Genomic DNA, 13700 nt, shown 5'->3' on the forward strand with positions numbered 1-13700 from the left:
TCTTTACCCAGCTTTCTCCAAAAGTAATATCTCCTTTAACTATCTTTTAAGTTCTTTCCTTTACTCCAGTTTCTTCTTTCTCCAGTTTCCTCTTTCTCCCATAAAGAATTTTAAGACTCTTCTCTCTCTTATTTCATAGCCAAGCAGTTGACAAACTTTCTTCACCACCAACATCAAATTCCTTTTCCAAGATGATGGCTTCTAAAGAGCCAGTTAGAATACTTTGATTAAATGAGAGAAAATATCTTTAATCCAATTTTTCATACTAACAAGTAATTCAAAAAGAAAAGAAAGATTTTCATCTTTTAAGCTTATAGTTATATACAGATACTCTTCTACTAGTTCTGTATAGTAACTTATGTTGTGATTTCTAAAGACAATTTGTTGACTTTCCTGTGTATCTTATCTGTCATTTGCAACTGTTTAAAAGGAGAGGAATAAAGACAAATCTGTGATTTTTATCAAAATCTGTGTGTGTTTGTATTTTAAAATGTTTTTATTAGTGCATTATAGTTATACATAGTAGTGGGGTTCATTTTGACCTATTCATATATTTATGGACTATAATTTGCTCCATTTCAATCCCCAGTACTTCCATTTTCCTTCCCCTCCTCCCTCTCCATGTCCCCTTTGTTTTACACTCCTGGTCTTCTTTATTTTTTGTTTTAAAAATTATTTTTAAAAATTATTTATTCTTCTGAATCTCTGTCATTAATTTATTAAAAAAATATTTCATGTGTATCTACTATATGCCAACCTCCATGCTAACAATGATTTCATATCCCCCAAGCTGATTTGGGATGAACATCACTTTTTAAAAAATTTTAATTTGATATATATATTACAGCAGAATACATTACAATCAATATTGCACATATAGAGCACAATTTTTCATATCTCTGATTGTACACAAAGTAGAGTCACACCGTTCCTGTCTTTGTGCATGTACTTAGGGTAATGATGTACATCTCATTCCACCGTCTTTCCTACCCTATGAACCCTCCTCTCCCTTCTCTCCCCTTTGCCTTATTGAAAGATGGAAAACTCCTGTCTTCCCGGTAAACTTACCTTCCATGGACTGGCCATTCATGTTCAGGAGACAAGTACATTATTATTATGGTCAACTAACTGGTCTCCAATGTTAAAGAGAGAGAGAGAGAGAGACATTCCTTCAAACATGTCTGACATATATGAGATAACCTGTCATTTGAAATGATAAGGCTTACTGATTTAATAATCAGTACAAAGAGGACATAACTAAGACATCACTAACTTCTATAGTTAAAGTGAGCATAAATTAAACTCCTTATAAAACCCCTCTACATATTAAACATTGATTAGAAACTATTCTCCAACAGTCTCATTTCAGTATTAGTAGACTGACCCTATGCCCTGTTTATCTAAACTGTCCTGGTTCACACCTGTTGTTCCAGCATAATTGCAAACTGTAGTTCCTTTCTCTGAAGAATCCTGGTTTGGGTGATAAATTATACGATCAACTGAAGTATGAGAGTCTCTGGGATAAACAATCGAGGCGCCATTCCTATTTATTGGTATTACTTTGTCACAAGCTGTGAAAACAGTTTTCCTTTTGATTGTTTCTTCCTGAGTTGTCACAAAGGCCTTCACATAAAATCTCTCTCTCCCATTAAAGTAATTATTGAAACCCCCTTCTGTAGTGACCACTTGTTTTAGTTTTCCTCCTCAGATTCCAGAGACCAAATGTAGAGATTGCTTTTGCTGGGTCAGCATCAAAATTGTTCAGAGGTACCAGCCTTGTATAGGGAAAATTTTGTCTGACGACCTAATCCACAAGAATATTAAAGAGACATTTCTCTTTGGAAACATTATCTGGTAGAAAAAGCCTGAAATAGATTGCTAAGTTTAGCCCAGAGAATGGAAAACCCACTATGGTATACATAATTTCAGTGAGACACATGCATTTCTGGACTGAGATGCCTAATGTCTCTAGAGTTACTACTTGGGAACAAGTAATTGAAAGGTGAATCTGGGTGGCCTCCTCAAGGGTAATCTCTGTTAAAACTAGTTAATCTCTTTGACTCACAAGGAAAGATTTTCTTGAGTGGCTGAGTGGAATGACATTTCTGGGATTGCATGTTTCTACAACTATATTCTTGGCTGATGGCAGGAGCAGCACTGCCATTGATTCATTATTTAATTTTGGAAAATCAATCACAACTTTTTTCACCTATGACTGTGTCCCTGTAGTCTGAAAGTAGGAAAATCAATGTTAAAACAAAACAAAACAAAACAAACAAACAAACAAAAATGAAAAACAAGTCTTTTGTAATGCCAGATCATGGAGACAAAACAACTAGTGAGGAAACACAAAACTGAATTGTCTTTTATCTAATTGTTCTGCTGTTTTGTAACCCATCTGTAAACTATGAAAAATGCTGCTGTCTTTTGCCTTCCTGAAACAGTTGCTATGAGAATAAATAATATACTTAGTAAAACATGGTGAGCATTTTGGGATAATAGATGTGGAATGACTTTATCATTCCTGAATATAGCTTGCTTGAAAAATTAAATCAAATGAGACAAAGAATCTAAAATGTTTTTCTCCTGTTCTCTACTTAAAATGAAAGTACATTAAATATATGGTTACTTGCAGAGTCAGCTTCATCATAGAATACGGATGGACCCTGAAATATCAATGGTATTCTTCTGGTATTGATTTAAACAAATTCTATGCTTTTGTCAAAATTAAGAAAGAACCAGGAAGACCAGGCTGTTAAATTCCTTCTTAATCTCAGGAACTGGGTTGGATAGCCAAAGGAAACTTGTAATGATTATCTATCCCCTTTCCTATTTCAGGCGACAACTCTATCTTCTTCACCCTACTTCACCAGCCCTTCCTAGAAAACCCATAACAAATTCTAAGGAGAATCCTCCTGTTTTTATCAAGGCAGCTTCTTTTCTAAGAGTTCTAGGGCCTATTTATGAACATGGCCTCAGCAATTGCCCCAAGAGCTCTTCAGTGCCTGAATGGATAGGGAAGTTCCATGATTTGGCATCAGGTGATTGGGGAGGGTGAGCTGATACATTAGGTCTCTTGTCTTCTGGGAAACCAATTCCACTGGGATCCTCTTAGTAGGTCATATTATATATTAAAAATGCCTACAGTTCTCTTAAAGAGTAAAGACTTACACAAAGGAGACTAAGAGAAAAAAAAAATCTGTTTTTTTATTGATTTAAAAATGATTACCTGTTTTTAACCATGAAATGGGAACTACCTCAAATGTATTGTAGCTTTTTTTTGCAGAGTTACTGTGAGTAGCTTGTGCATGTCTCTGCAGTTCTCAAAAGATTCACTCACTGTCTTCCAGCCCACAATATGACAAGGTTGTATTAATGTACTAAAGCCAGGGCTTGGGTGTTAGAATTGAGACATACGGAAAATGATCATTTGGTTAAAGAATTTTAGGTTCTTTGAATATTTTTGTGTCATAAGTTTTTCACAGTAAAGCTTCAAGGATGCAATATAGCAGCTACAAGCCTCACAAATGGGACATATTGGGGTGGAGTATGTATTTGTGGGAGAGGGGTGACTTTTTTTTTTTTTTTTACAATGTATTTTTGCTGGATGATCTACTCACTAGGAGAGCTTACCTCAAGAAAGGTTGGGGATGGTTCTTTGGCTAACATTTACCTATTTTGGAAGGACTCTTCCTCTTTCCTACTTCCCCCTGCCCCAAAGTATAATTTCATAATCTGGTCACCCAAATTCCCTTCACTGTGGCCCTTATCCGAGTTGATATGCTCTGGATCTTGTCTGCTCATGTTGACCAAATTTCCTATTATATCGACCTGACTCATGCTCTATTACCATTGGATGTTTACTTCTGCATTCCAAGGGGTCAGGAAGTGATCTGGTATTCTGTTTAGAATAAGAGTAGAAAGGGAAAAGAAGTTTAATACACTATCCTTCCTAATAAGGGGGTGGTAGGTATGAGGCTTACATTTCATGGGTGACTGCAAAGCAGCAGAACTTTAACTCAACGAATTTCAGTGCTGAAATTCAGGAGCCCTGTTTCAAATTGGTGGAAGCAATATTTTGGGGACAAGGACATGTTTTTTTAGTACCTTTAGAGGTATGCACATACACAACCACCTGTTCTGAGTAAGAAAGGCCCAGCCCTGCAGCCAGGGAGAGACCCAGTATTTGTTTTGCATAGTCAGGTCTCTTTGCAGTTGAGGGTGGAAGTGCTGGCAAGAAATAGATAGCAGGAGAATATGCCTGACTGCTCTGTCAACAGGAAGACCAAGGACCCTACATCCCTTTCTTCTCCCCATGGGTTGGCATCAAGAAAGGGTACCGGCACCCCTCCCATGTGCACATGCATCCTCACTGAGGCACTCCCAGCCTCACCCCATGGTTTGCTTACTGGCTGTTTCTTAAAAGATCAGAGACAACTGATGCACAAGTGTCTGCAGCTGGTTCCTGCTTAGAATGTCATCTTACCATCCGCGCGGTTTTCTTTTAAGTGCTTATATGCCACAGACCAAATCTTCACGCCATTCTCCACTGTCTCTTTGAAAACAGCAGCAATGCTTTGTTCCTGAATACATAATGAATTAAACCAAAGAACTTTCTTTTTTTTTTTTTTAAAAAAAGCCCACTGCAATTCTGATTTGATACTGTTTATATTTCATTTTGCTCTGTTAATCCAAGATTTTCTGAGCATCTTCAGAGCCTAGCCAGAACATATTCACCAAGTTGACTAGGAAGGGCTCTAATTTAACTTTAACCTCAGAAAAATTTTTTATGTGACTTATAGTGGTTTCCAGTGGGAATCAAGAGCACCATTGCTCGTTCTTTTTGATTTTTTTTAAAAATTGTTTTTTTAGATGAACTTGACAGCACAGTGTATTTTTTTTTTAAATTTTTTATTGTGGGTTGTTCAAAACATTACAAATTTCTTGACATATCATATTCCACACTTTGATTCAAGTGGGTTATGAACTCCCACCTTCACCCCATACACAGATTGCAGAATCACATCAGTTACACATCCATTGATTTACATATTGCCATACTTTTATTTTTTTTAGCACAGTGTATTTTGACATATTATACATACATGGAGTATAACTTATTCTAATTAGGATCCCATTCTTTTGAGTTTCTGCATGAAAATTCATCTCTTTCACACACATAAATGCACACGGGACATCAGGGTGTATACACGCACACACATTCACACACCCTGTGAATCTCTGGTCTTCATTTATTAGTTGTTCACCCATTTGAATTAACTTCTCCACTCCTCCTCTAACTATTAAATAATAATACATACAGAAGGATTTTTAACTAAAACAACCTAGAGTCATAATTGTTCAGTTGTAAGAAAGAATTCTATTGAGGCTAGATGCAAGCCACCAATGGGAGATTTCTCTGGGAAAACGATATGGTCTCAGAACAGTAATAAACAGCATCTAGTTTATTAGTAAAAGAGTAAATAAGTAGTTTTAAAAATAATCATTCCTGTAAGTGGTGATAATGTTGCCATGTGAGCCGACACCATCCTTGCTGTTTCCTTTCATGAAAGCCACAGAAACAACGCTGCCAAGAGATTATTATGGTGGAACACAATATTGCACTGATGCTAAATTCATAGAGCTCCCACTAAACCTGAGTAGGAAAAACACATATGAGAAAGAAATAAAAGACTGAAGCAATTATAAATAGGGTCAAGACTAGTCCCTCGAGAAAGGAAGCTCTCAGTCTTCATTCTTGCACCACATTAAAACAATGCCCATATCACATAAGTCTTGGGATGATAACAGCATAGAACAATTTTTGAGGGCTGATTCTGTTTCAAGTCCCATGTTTAGAACTCTACTTGCTTTGTTCTGTTTGAGCCTCTTGATGACTCTTTAGGTAGAAACTATCATCATGCCCAACTCATAGATGTTTATCTATTTTGGAAACACATATGTGTTAAAGTCAATGCTTAGAATGTGCACATTTGAAATTCCCCTCAAACAGATCTGACTTGCTTAGGGACTGTGTTAGGATACACAGGCAGGTCATTGTTTTTTTCTCTTAAGCTCACTATTTATGTGCTATGTGGCACTGTGATGTGTCTATGCCTGTGTATGTGTGCAACACACATTTGAGTGTCACTTTTTTTTTTTGGCTTTACTTTACTATTTCTTTCATTTTTATAATGGACAAATGTACCCACTTTGATGTCTCTTGTTGGGGAATGTCTTTTACAGTAAAATTTCATGGAATATCATATCTCCCAGGAAGTCACCTCTAGAACTTTCAAGGGATATTAAATTCCTAAAACACAAACATGTATAAAGTCTTAAATTTACCATGTAAGAAATTCTGTGCCTCAGTGCTATCTCCCTAGATGTCATAAAAGCTAATGCCATTATGGCTTCCACCCCACCCTGCCCCTTTTCTGTCTTTCTTGTGGCTTGGGGCCTTTACAGCTTTTGCATCTATTTGCCTGGCTCTGGGATCAGGCTCCCTGACACTGTACCTCTGTGTAGCTTGGAGAGGCAACTTAAAATATACAATCTCCAGACGGGAATGATTTAGCAAAATTAAAAACAGACAGGGGCCAGAGAAGGCGGGAGGTGTCAAATGTTTCCTCTACCCCACTATCAGTTTGATGTGGTGGCCTTGTTCCTACCTAGTCCCCCTTCATGCTGTCCACTACCCAAAGTTAAAATGTCTGAAATGTTAACAGAATACACATGAATAGAGATATGTAAGCCCGGCCTTCTCCCTCAACACATGGAGTTTTAATTGTGGCTTATTTCAACTTAATTTTGCTTCACCCTTAGGATGAAAGAAACTTGTTTCAGTAAGTCTCAAGAGGTATTGTAAAACATAGGAGTACTTGCAAGAATCTACTCAGCCACCTCAAAAGAAATCATTGCTTTTGACAGATTATTTGCTTTGGGAGTGAATGTCCTCTCTCTAAACACAAACATGGTCATATTGATGAGCTGACTTTATAATGCACACACTTATTCAATTTTCATGTACATGTCTAATTAAAACCTCTGCTCTGGTTACAAAAAAAATCTAACAGGAAACATGCAAAAAGAACTATGTATGCATCTATTCTTTCCTTAGTCTCTGCCTGAGTATGGCAGCTTAATAGTGTCTGGATGTATAATTACAAATGGAGAATTTCCCAATCAGCCCAGTTTTTTTTTTTTTTTTTGAGACAGGGTCTCACTCTGTTACTGAGTGTGGCCTCAAATTTGCGATCCTCCTGCCTCGGCCTCTCAAGTAGCTAGGATTATAGGCATGTGCCACCCCACTCAGCCAATTATTCCAGATCTTAAATCAGCATGGCTCCACATAACCCACCAAGCCATCCTTAGGCCCAAGATGATGAGACAGGTTGGGATGACATGACTATTATTGAATGCAGTGCTGGTTAGTGAGAAGTCCATGAGGGCCACCGTTCTCTTCTCATCATTGATCTATTGTTTTCAGATCTTAGGTACATGTTGAAATCCATAGCAGGCAAAAGGCTACTGCTAGTTAAGCTGCGCGGAATCCCTAGCTTGCCTCCTGAGCACAGTCCTCCCTCGAACTTATAGATGTTTCAGGCTGTGACCAACTGTCAAAATGGTTTCAAGCACAATTTCTAAGCTCTAGTGAGGATGAAAGCCCTTGTACCTCCCTCTTGTTTCTTGTCAGTGCCTTGCCTGGCTTTCTGTAAGATAGGACCCATGGTTCTACAGTACAAAAAAGATAAGATGTTTGGTATCTTTCATTTTCTGCAAATGGTCTGTATTTACAATACTACTCCAGTGGTTTCTGACTACCGCTTAGGGCAATTTTGCTTAGCCTAGCGGAATGTCCTGGAAACTACTGGCAATGATTTAGCCTCCAAAATTGGAACGCATTTAGTAGAGACAGAAAGCCTATGAACAAATAGTGGGCATGTGCCAGAGTAAATAAGTGTGGTTCATGAGCTGCGGTCAGAAATGTCTCTCTTTCAGTATGCAGGGCAAAGCTTTTGCCAGCCTTTGCCATAAAGCCATCACACAGAGCAGTTTTTCCTCTCAGTAAGACAGATTCAATGAAAGAAGGCTGCTTTTAGGTCTTACTATCTACCATTGGCACCATAGTCACAGGTCATACCAAAGGAGACCTGAGTTGAAGGGTCTTTTTCTCCTATTAGCCTTTTTCAACCAGCCTGCCAAGCATCCATGAAAAAAGAACGAGACCCATGAGGGAGTGGGAGGAGGCTGGAAAGGTTAGAAGCGGAAAGACTCTTTGTAGCACTCAAAGCTCCTCCCAGGATCTCATAACAAGCCACAGAGTCAGTGTGCTTCCCCCTTTTCCAAACCCAAACTTTGGCCCTTATTGTATAACTCCTTCGAAGCACTCGGTGGGGTGATCCTTGCTGGGTGAAGTATGAGGACACGATAAGATGCTTTGCTGCCACCTTCCTTTACAGAGACTGAAAGAGACAGACATATGTGGTTTCCACTTTCTGCTGTTTGCATTTTCCTTTAGAACTTAACTCCTTGACCACATATTACAGAAGGATTTAGTACATTTGGATTGGACTAGCATGATTTCTGGTACAGTGTGCATGCTTGCCCTCTGAGCTTGGAGTTTGGTTTCATGTAGTTTTCTATTCCTCTGTAGACTGTGCAGTCTTAGCAACCACTGAAATTCAAGAAGGAGCCATTTTTTTTTCTTAGACTGAAGAAACCATCAATCAATACCTGGTAAGACTCATTCATTGTGGGAATATTGTCTCAGGGGCAGTTATAGTTCACCTTTAAAAAAAAAACGCACTTTCCAAAGCTTTCTTAGAATCACCAAAAAACAGTAAAATATGGATGAATGTTTTAGAACTACTGCAGATGTGACGGCTTTAGCAGTACAGAAACCCCAACCCCTATTTCTATACTAGGTAACACATTTCCTAATTAATTCCCATAGTTAAATTAAACCAATATTCATCAGGTACCCACAATATGCCAGACATTATGGTAGGTGCTCAGAACACAAAGATGAAAGAAATAAACATATCAATAAGTATTGACAATTGTCACTTCGGAATAGTGGGACTTAAGTGTTGGTACTCTGTTCAATTTAGAAACTTAAACAAGATATCTTTTTATTTTCCTATGAGAAAGAGAAAAAATGAGTCCCTCATTTCAAGGAGCATGCACTTGATGAATATGAAGATAAATGACCCAATCACTTAAATAATGTGTGACAAGCAGCCTAGTAGAGGGATACTCAGGATGACTCCGTTCCCTTAGGATCTAGAGCTACGCAGAAAATGAATCTCATATTCCACCATGAAGGAATAAGAACTAGCTTAGGAGTTTAGAAAGTAAAGCTGGTTTAATTTTTAAATTTTTTTGTAGTTATAGATGGACAGCATGCCTTTATTTTATTTTTTAATTTTTATGTGGTGCCAAGGATTGAACCCAGTGCCTCTCACATGCCAGGCAAGTGTTCTGCCATTGAGCCACAACCCCAGCCCCAGAAAGTAAAGCTGGTTTTATATTCCTGTTTCTTGCTTATCCATATACTCATGGACAAATTGTTTATCCTCATAGTTTCTTACTCTGTAAAATGGGAACACTTTTGTGTCTGTATTGCTTATTGTGTTTTTGGAAGGATAAAATGTGAAAACACAAAGGAAAGGGCAAAAAAAAAACTGTGCACATAATATAAATATAAGATGCTATTATGTAAGAGCCTTATTTGCTGGACAAACCTATGCAGTCAGTAGTAATTTATACTTATCTGTCTAATTAATAAAAGAAAGCAATATTTTCACTTTCTCATCATCTCAATATCTCCATTTTTTCCCTCAAGGCCTCATAATTAAGGACTGATGTCCTAAAGTGAACAATGACTAGAATAATAAGTTTTTGCTAGATTAACTGAAGTTGGGAGGTAGACTGTCTTAATGGAATGAGCAGAGGCTTTGAAGTAGATAGATCCACTTTTTAAAAATCCTTGTCTTGGGGCTGGGGCTGGGGCTCAGTGGCAGAGTGCTTGCCTTGCACATGTGAGGCACTGGGTTCGATCACCACACAAAAATAAACAAATAAAATAAAGGCATTCTGTCCATCTACAACTACAAAAAAATAAAAATTAAAAAAATCCTTGTCTTTAAACTACCCCCTCCTCACTGCAAATAGGGTAAAAATTTCTACCTCAAGCATTTGCTAATATTGAATGAGATAAAGATATGAAATGTAGCTCTTTTTCTAGGCACCAGTGACACTGGCACATAATGATCCTCATTTTTATTTTGTAGTGCCCAAGGCTCTTACGAATTAATGCTATAGTAAATTAATATGCCAATATTTCAATATAAGAACTAGAGTGATAATGAATAGAAAAGGAAAAATCCAAAAAGGAAAACGGAAGGCAATTCATACTCAACACACAAAATTAGCTGATCTGGAATTTCTGGGTTAGCCTGAATATTAAATGAATGGTGGAAGTATAAAATGCTAACTAGCCTTTGCTTAAACTGAAAACTGGGCATTCTAATCTCACTTGCTTACTTTTTTGACTCCCAACTCATTCCCCCAAATTGCACCTCAACAAAGACCATCACGTTTCCCGGCCCTTTTGAGTCTAACTAATGCAATAATCTTGTCACCCAAGCTTCTGCAAGGAGTCCTGCCAATCACAAAAGAACAGGGTGACATGGATTCAAAATACAGAAGCAAAAAAACCCAACAACCAATTACTGGAAGGACAGAAAGTGTATGTGACATTTCTACCCAAGGTTCTGAAAAATGCTGCCATATTGTCATTATGTTGTCCCACCCCCAGCACTGTTCTCCACAACTCAGGATGAAAGCCTAACTTAAGGGGCTAGGGTTGTGGCTCAGTGGTAGAGCTCTCTCCTAGCAAGTGTGAGGCGAGGCCCTAGGTTCATCCTCAGCACCACATATAAATAAATAAATAAAAATGTCAAACAAAGAAAAAAGAAAGCCTAACTTAAGGGTGGGGAAATGCATTTCACACAAAGATCCTTGAATTCTTTTTTTTATTATTTTTATTTTTAGTTGTAGATGGACACAATGCTTTATTTTGTTTATTTAGTTTTATGTGGTGCTGGGGATGGAACCCAGGGCCTCATACATGCTAGGCAACTGCTCTAACACTGAGCTACAACCCCAGCCCCCCTTGGATTCTTTTAATAATGCTTAAGTTTTGATCTTTCTCAATTTAGTGATTTTTTTTAGTACTCGAAACACCTTTTCCATATTCCACTATTTTGTAAGAATTTCACTCTGAATTACATATTAGCAAAGGGTTGTAAGGTCTGATAAAATGTGGCAGAATCACAACTTCAGTCATATCTAATGATCATGTTTTTAAAATTGATTTTTAAATTTTTATTTCCTTTAAAATTTCTCAAAGGTACATCAGTGGGAGAAGAAGATAGCATAGGACTTGGTGGGAAAAAAAGCATCAGTTTAAGTTGGAACAGACTTAAATATCAGTTCTTGTTAAACTACAGAAAGCAAATCAGATGGTTTTGGTAAAGGATAATTCAAATACATTACAAGTACACACACACACACACACATGCATATACACACACTCGCAATGCATGCACAGGGTTACAAACTGAGTTTTTTTACCTGCATTTGTTTCCCTTATGTCCCCTGTCCTTGCCCGACCTTGAATACTTCCAGTATATAGAATATCTTACTCTATTTATTTTGGTTAAAAAAAAAAAACAACTACTAGACTATTGAAAAGCCATGAGAAAAACACAATTGAGAAATGGTGTAAATCAAACTGATCCACCTTTCTGACTTGTGATGTGGTCAGGGTATCTGGACACTGTCAGGGCATTGCAACCCGTATCCCAAAGTGACTTTGTTATATGAAAGGACTTTAATTTTTTTCCTCTTTGTAACCTTGTGAAATTTCCACATTAAAAAGCAATCACATCTTTCAAACTAGAAATGATTGTGTTTGGCACCACAGTCTCTGGTGTAAGGGGTTGAGCTTGTTTTCACTAAAACGAAATCAGCTTTCAAAATAAATCATCTGTAACAACATTCTACTCCCCAAATCGTATAATCCTATTAACAGAGTTTCTTTTTTCTTTTTTTTCATTGTCACTGGGCTGACAAGATTGGCCAAGTTTCAACATGGAGAAGCGGAAAACTTTAGAGGACCTGGCCAAGGCAAGGAGAGCTACCCAGTTGTAACCTTACCAGAGCTTAAAGAGCCCTTCATTATACTCACCTGTGCTTCATCTCCACCTCACATGCTCTGTGGATAACATGGTTAACCAGTCACTCGGCAGATCAAGCCACTGAACAAATGGTCCAACTGGGACAACAGAAGCACAGTCATCCATGGTCATCCCAGTGAATAAGGCCTCTATCAAGTCATGTGCGTGCCGGTGCACTGAATGAGAACATAACCCAAGTGACTGCTGACACAGTCTTTGCCAGAAGTGTAAATTATGTGGCAACATCTAAAAGAGCACCTTATAATTTCAGATTTCTTGGGAAAGCATGTTTTTCTTTGGTGGAAGAAAGAGGAAGAAAGAGCTGCCAACAGGAAGAAAGAGCTCCAAGAAAATATGTAGGGAGTTCCCCGTCAAAATGTACTGCTCAGCTTGCCCCTTCCCTTCTAAACAGTTGGAGACACTATTTGCATTTGGATTCAATGGTCAGGCAATTGATAGCCTAATGTTCTTATTAAGGTAACCTAGCTGAAGCAGCTGGAAGCTGTGGTCAATTTATACTTTTCCACCCTAATTGAGGGATCCCAAATCTTCGTTAGCCAGAGCCTGTTTCTCTTGGATGAGCTGCTTCCCTTTGAGCTATATAGACAATTCACCTCTTCTCCCTGTAGAGTCCTTCTTCACATCAGTCCCTGGGGACAACTTTGTCCATGAGCCAACAATTTGTATCATAACATTTGTATGTAGGTTGGAGAGCAAATCAGTTTTTTGGGAGTCAGTACAAATTTGGCCTTGATCGGATTTTTCTCCTGAGAAAGATATCCCTAGGTCAGAATTTCATATCAGACTCCTTGGTTTTTAGCTTTTCTTACTTTATTAACAATTGACTGATTCTAGAATCAGTCTTGGGTTTGAATTTTGTTATTAGCCTACTAAACTTGACCAAGGCATTGAAGCTCATTAAGAGTCAGTTTCTTGGGACTGGGGTTTGGCTCAGTGGTAGAGCACTTGCCTAGCATGGGAGAGGCACTGGGTTTGATTCTCAGCACCACATATAAATAAGCGAAATAAAGGCCCACTGACAACTAAAGAATATTAAAAAAAAGACTCAGTTTCTTAATCTATTGAGAGTGTATAATAATATTACTTAGCTCTAAGGATTATTGCATGCATCAACTAATAATTGGAAATTAGCAGTTATGTTCCCCCTTAGAATAACTATGGGACCATTGTGCATAACATTAATTTTATATAAATGAGCAATGGCAAATAGTAGGAATAAATAATTTCATAATCTCAAACTGCTGAAAACATTTTTTCAAACTTTTATTATAATAAAAAAAGGTAATTAGATATAAATGGAGGGTTCTAAGTGTTCACCATTTACTTTGTCTGAATTCCCTAGAGGTGGATGGTTTCCTTACATTGCAGATTAAACAGTACTTAACAGCTGATTGACTTCCTAGGCCACAAGAAAACAGCAATTTTCTATGGGAA

At 37.7% G+C, this 13700-nt stretch overlaps 1 long non-coding RNA gene across 1 annotated transcript in view; it reads left to right on the forward strand.

Moving 5' to 3' along the window:
* Positions 1-12523, forward strand: part of LOC131423325 (uncharacterized) — a 66682-nt gene extending 54159 nt beyond the window's left edge. The window contains exons 3-4 of the long non-coding RNA XR_009224722.1: positions 8657-8739; positions 12143-12523. This is a non-coding gene — a long non-coding RNA (uncharacterized LOC131423325). The remainder of the gene's footprint in view (positions 1-8656; positions 8740-12142) is intronic.
* The last annotated feature ends 1177 nt before the right edge of the window (positions 12524-13700 follow it).

Source organism: Marmota monax, unplaced genomic scaffold (genome assembly GCF_021218885.2).
Source record: "Marmota monax isolate L192 unplaced genomic scaffold, Marmota_monax_Labrador192_F-V1.1 WCK01_AAM20220418_F8-fsc00144, whole genome shotgun sequence".
In the NCBI taxonomy this organism is placed as follows: Eukaryota; Metazoa; Chordata; class Mammalia; order Rodentia; family Sciuridae; genus Marmota; species Marmota monax.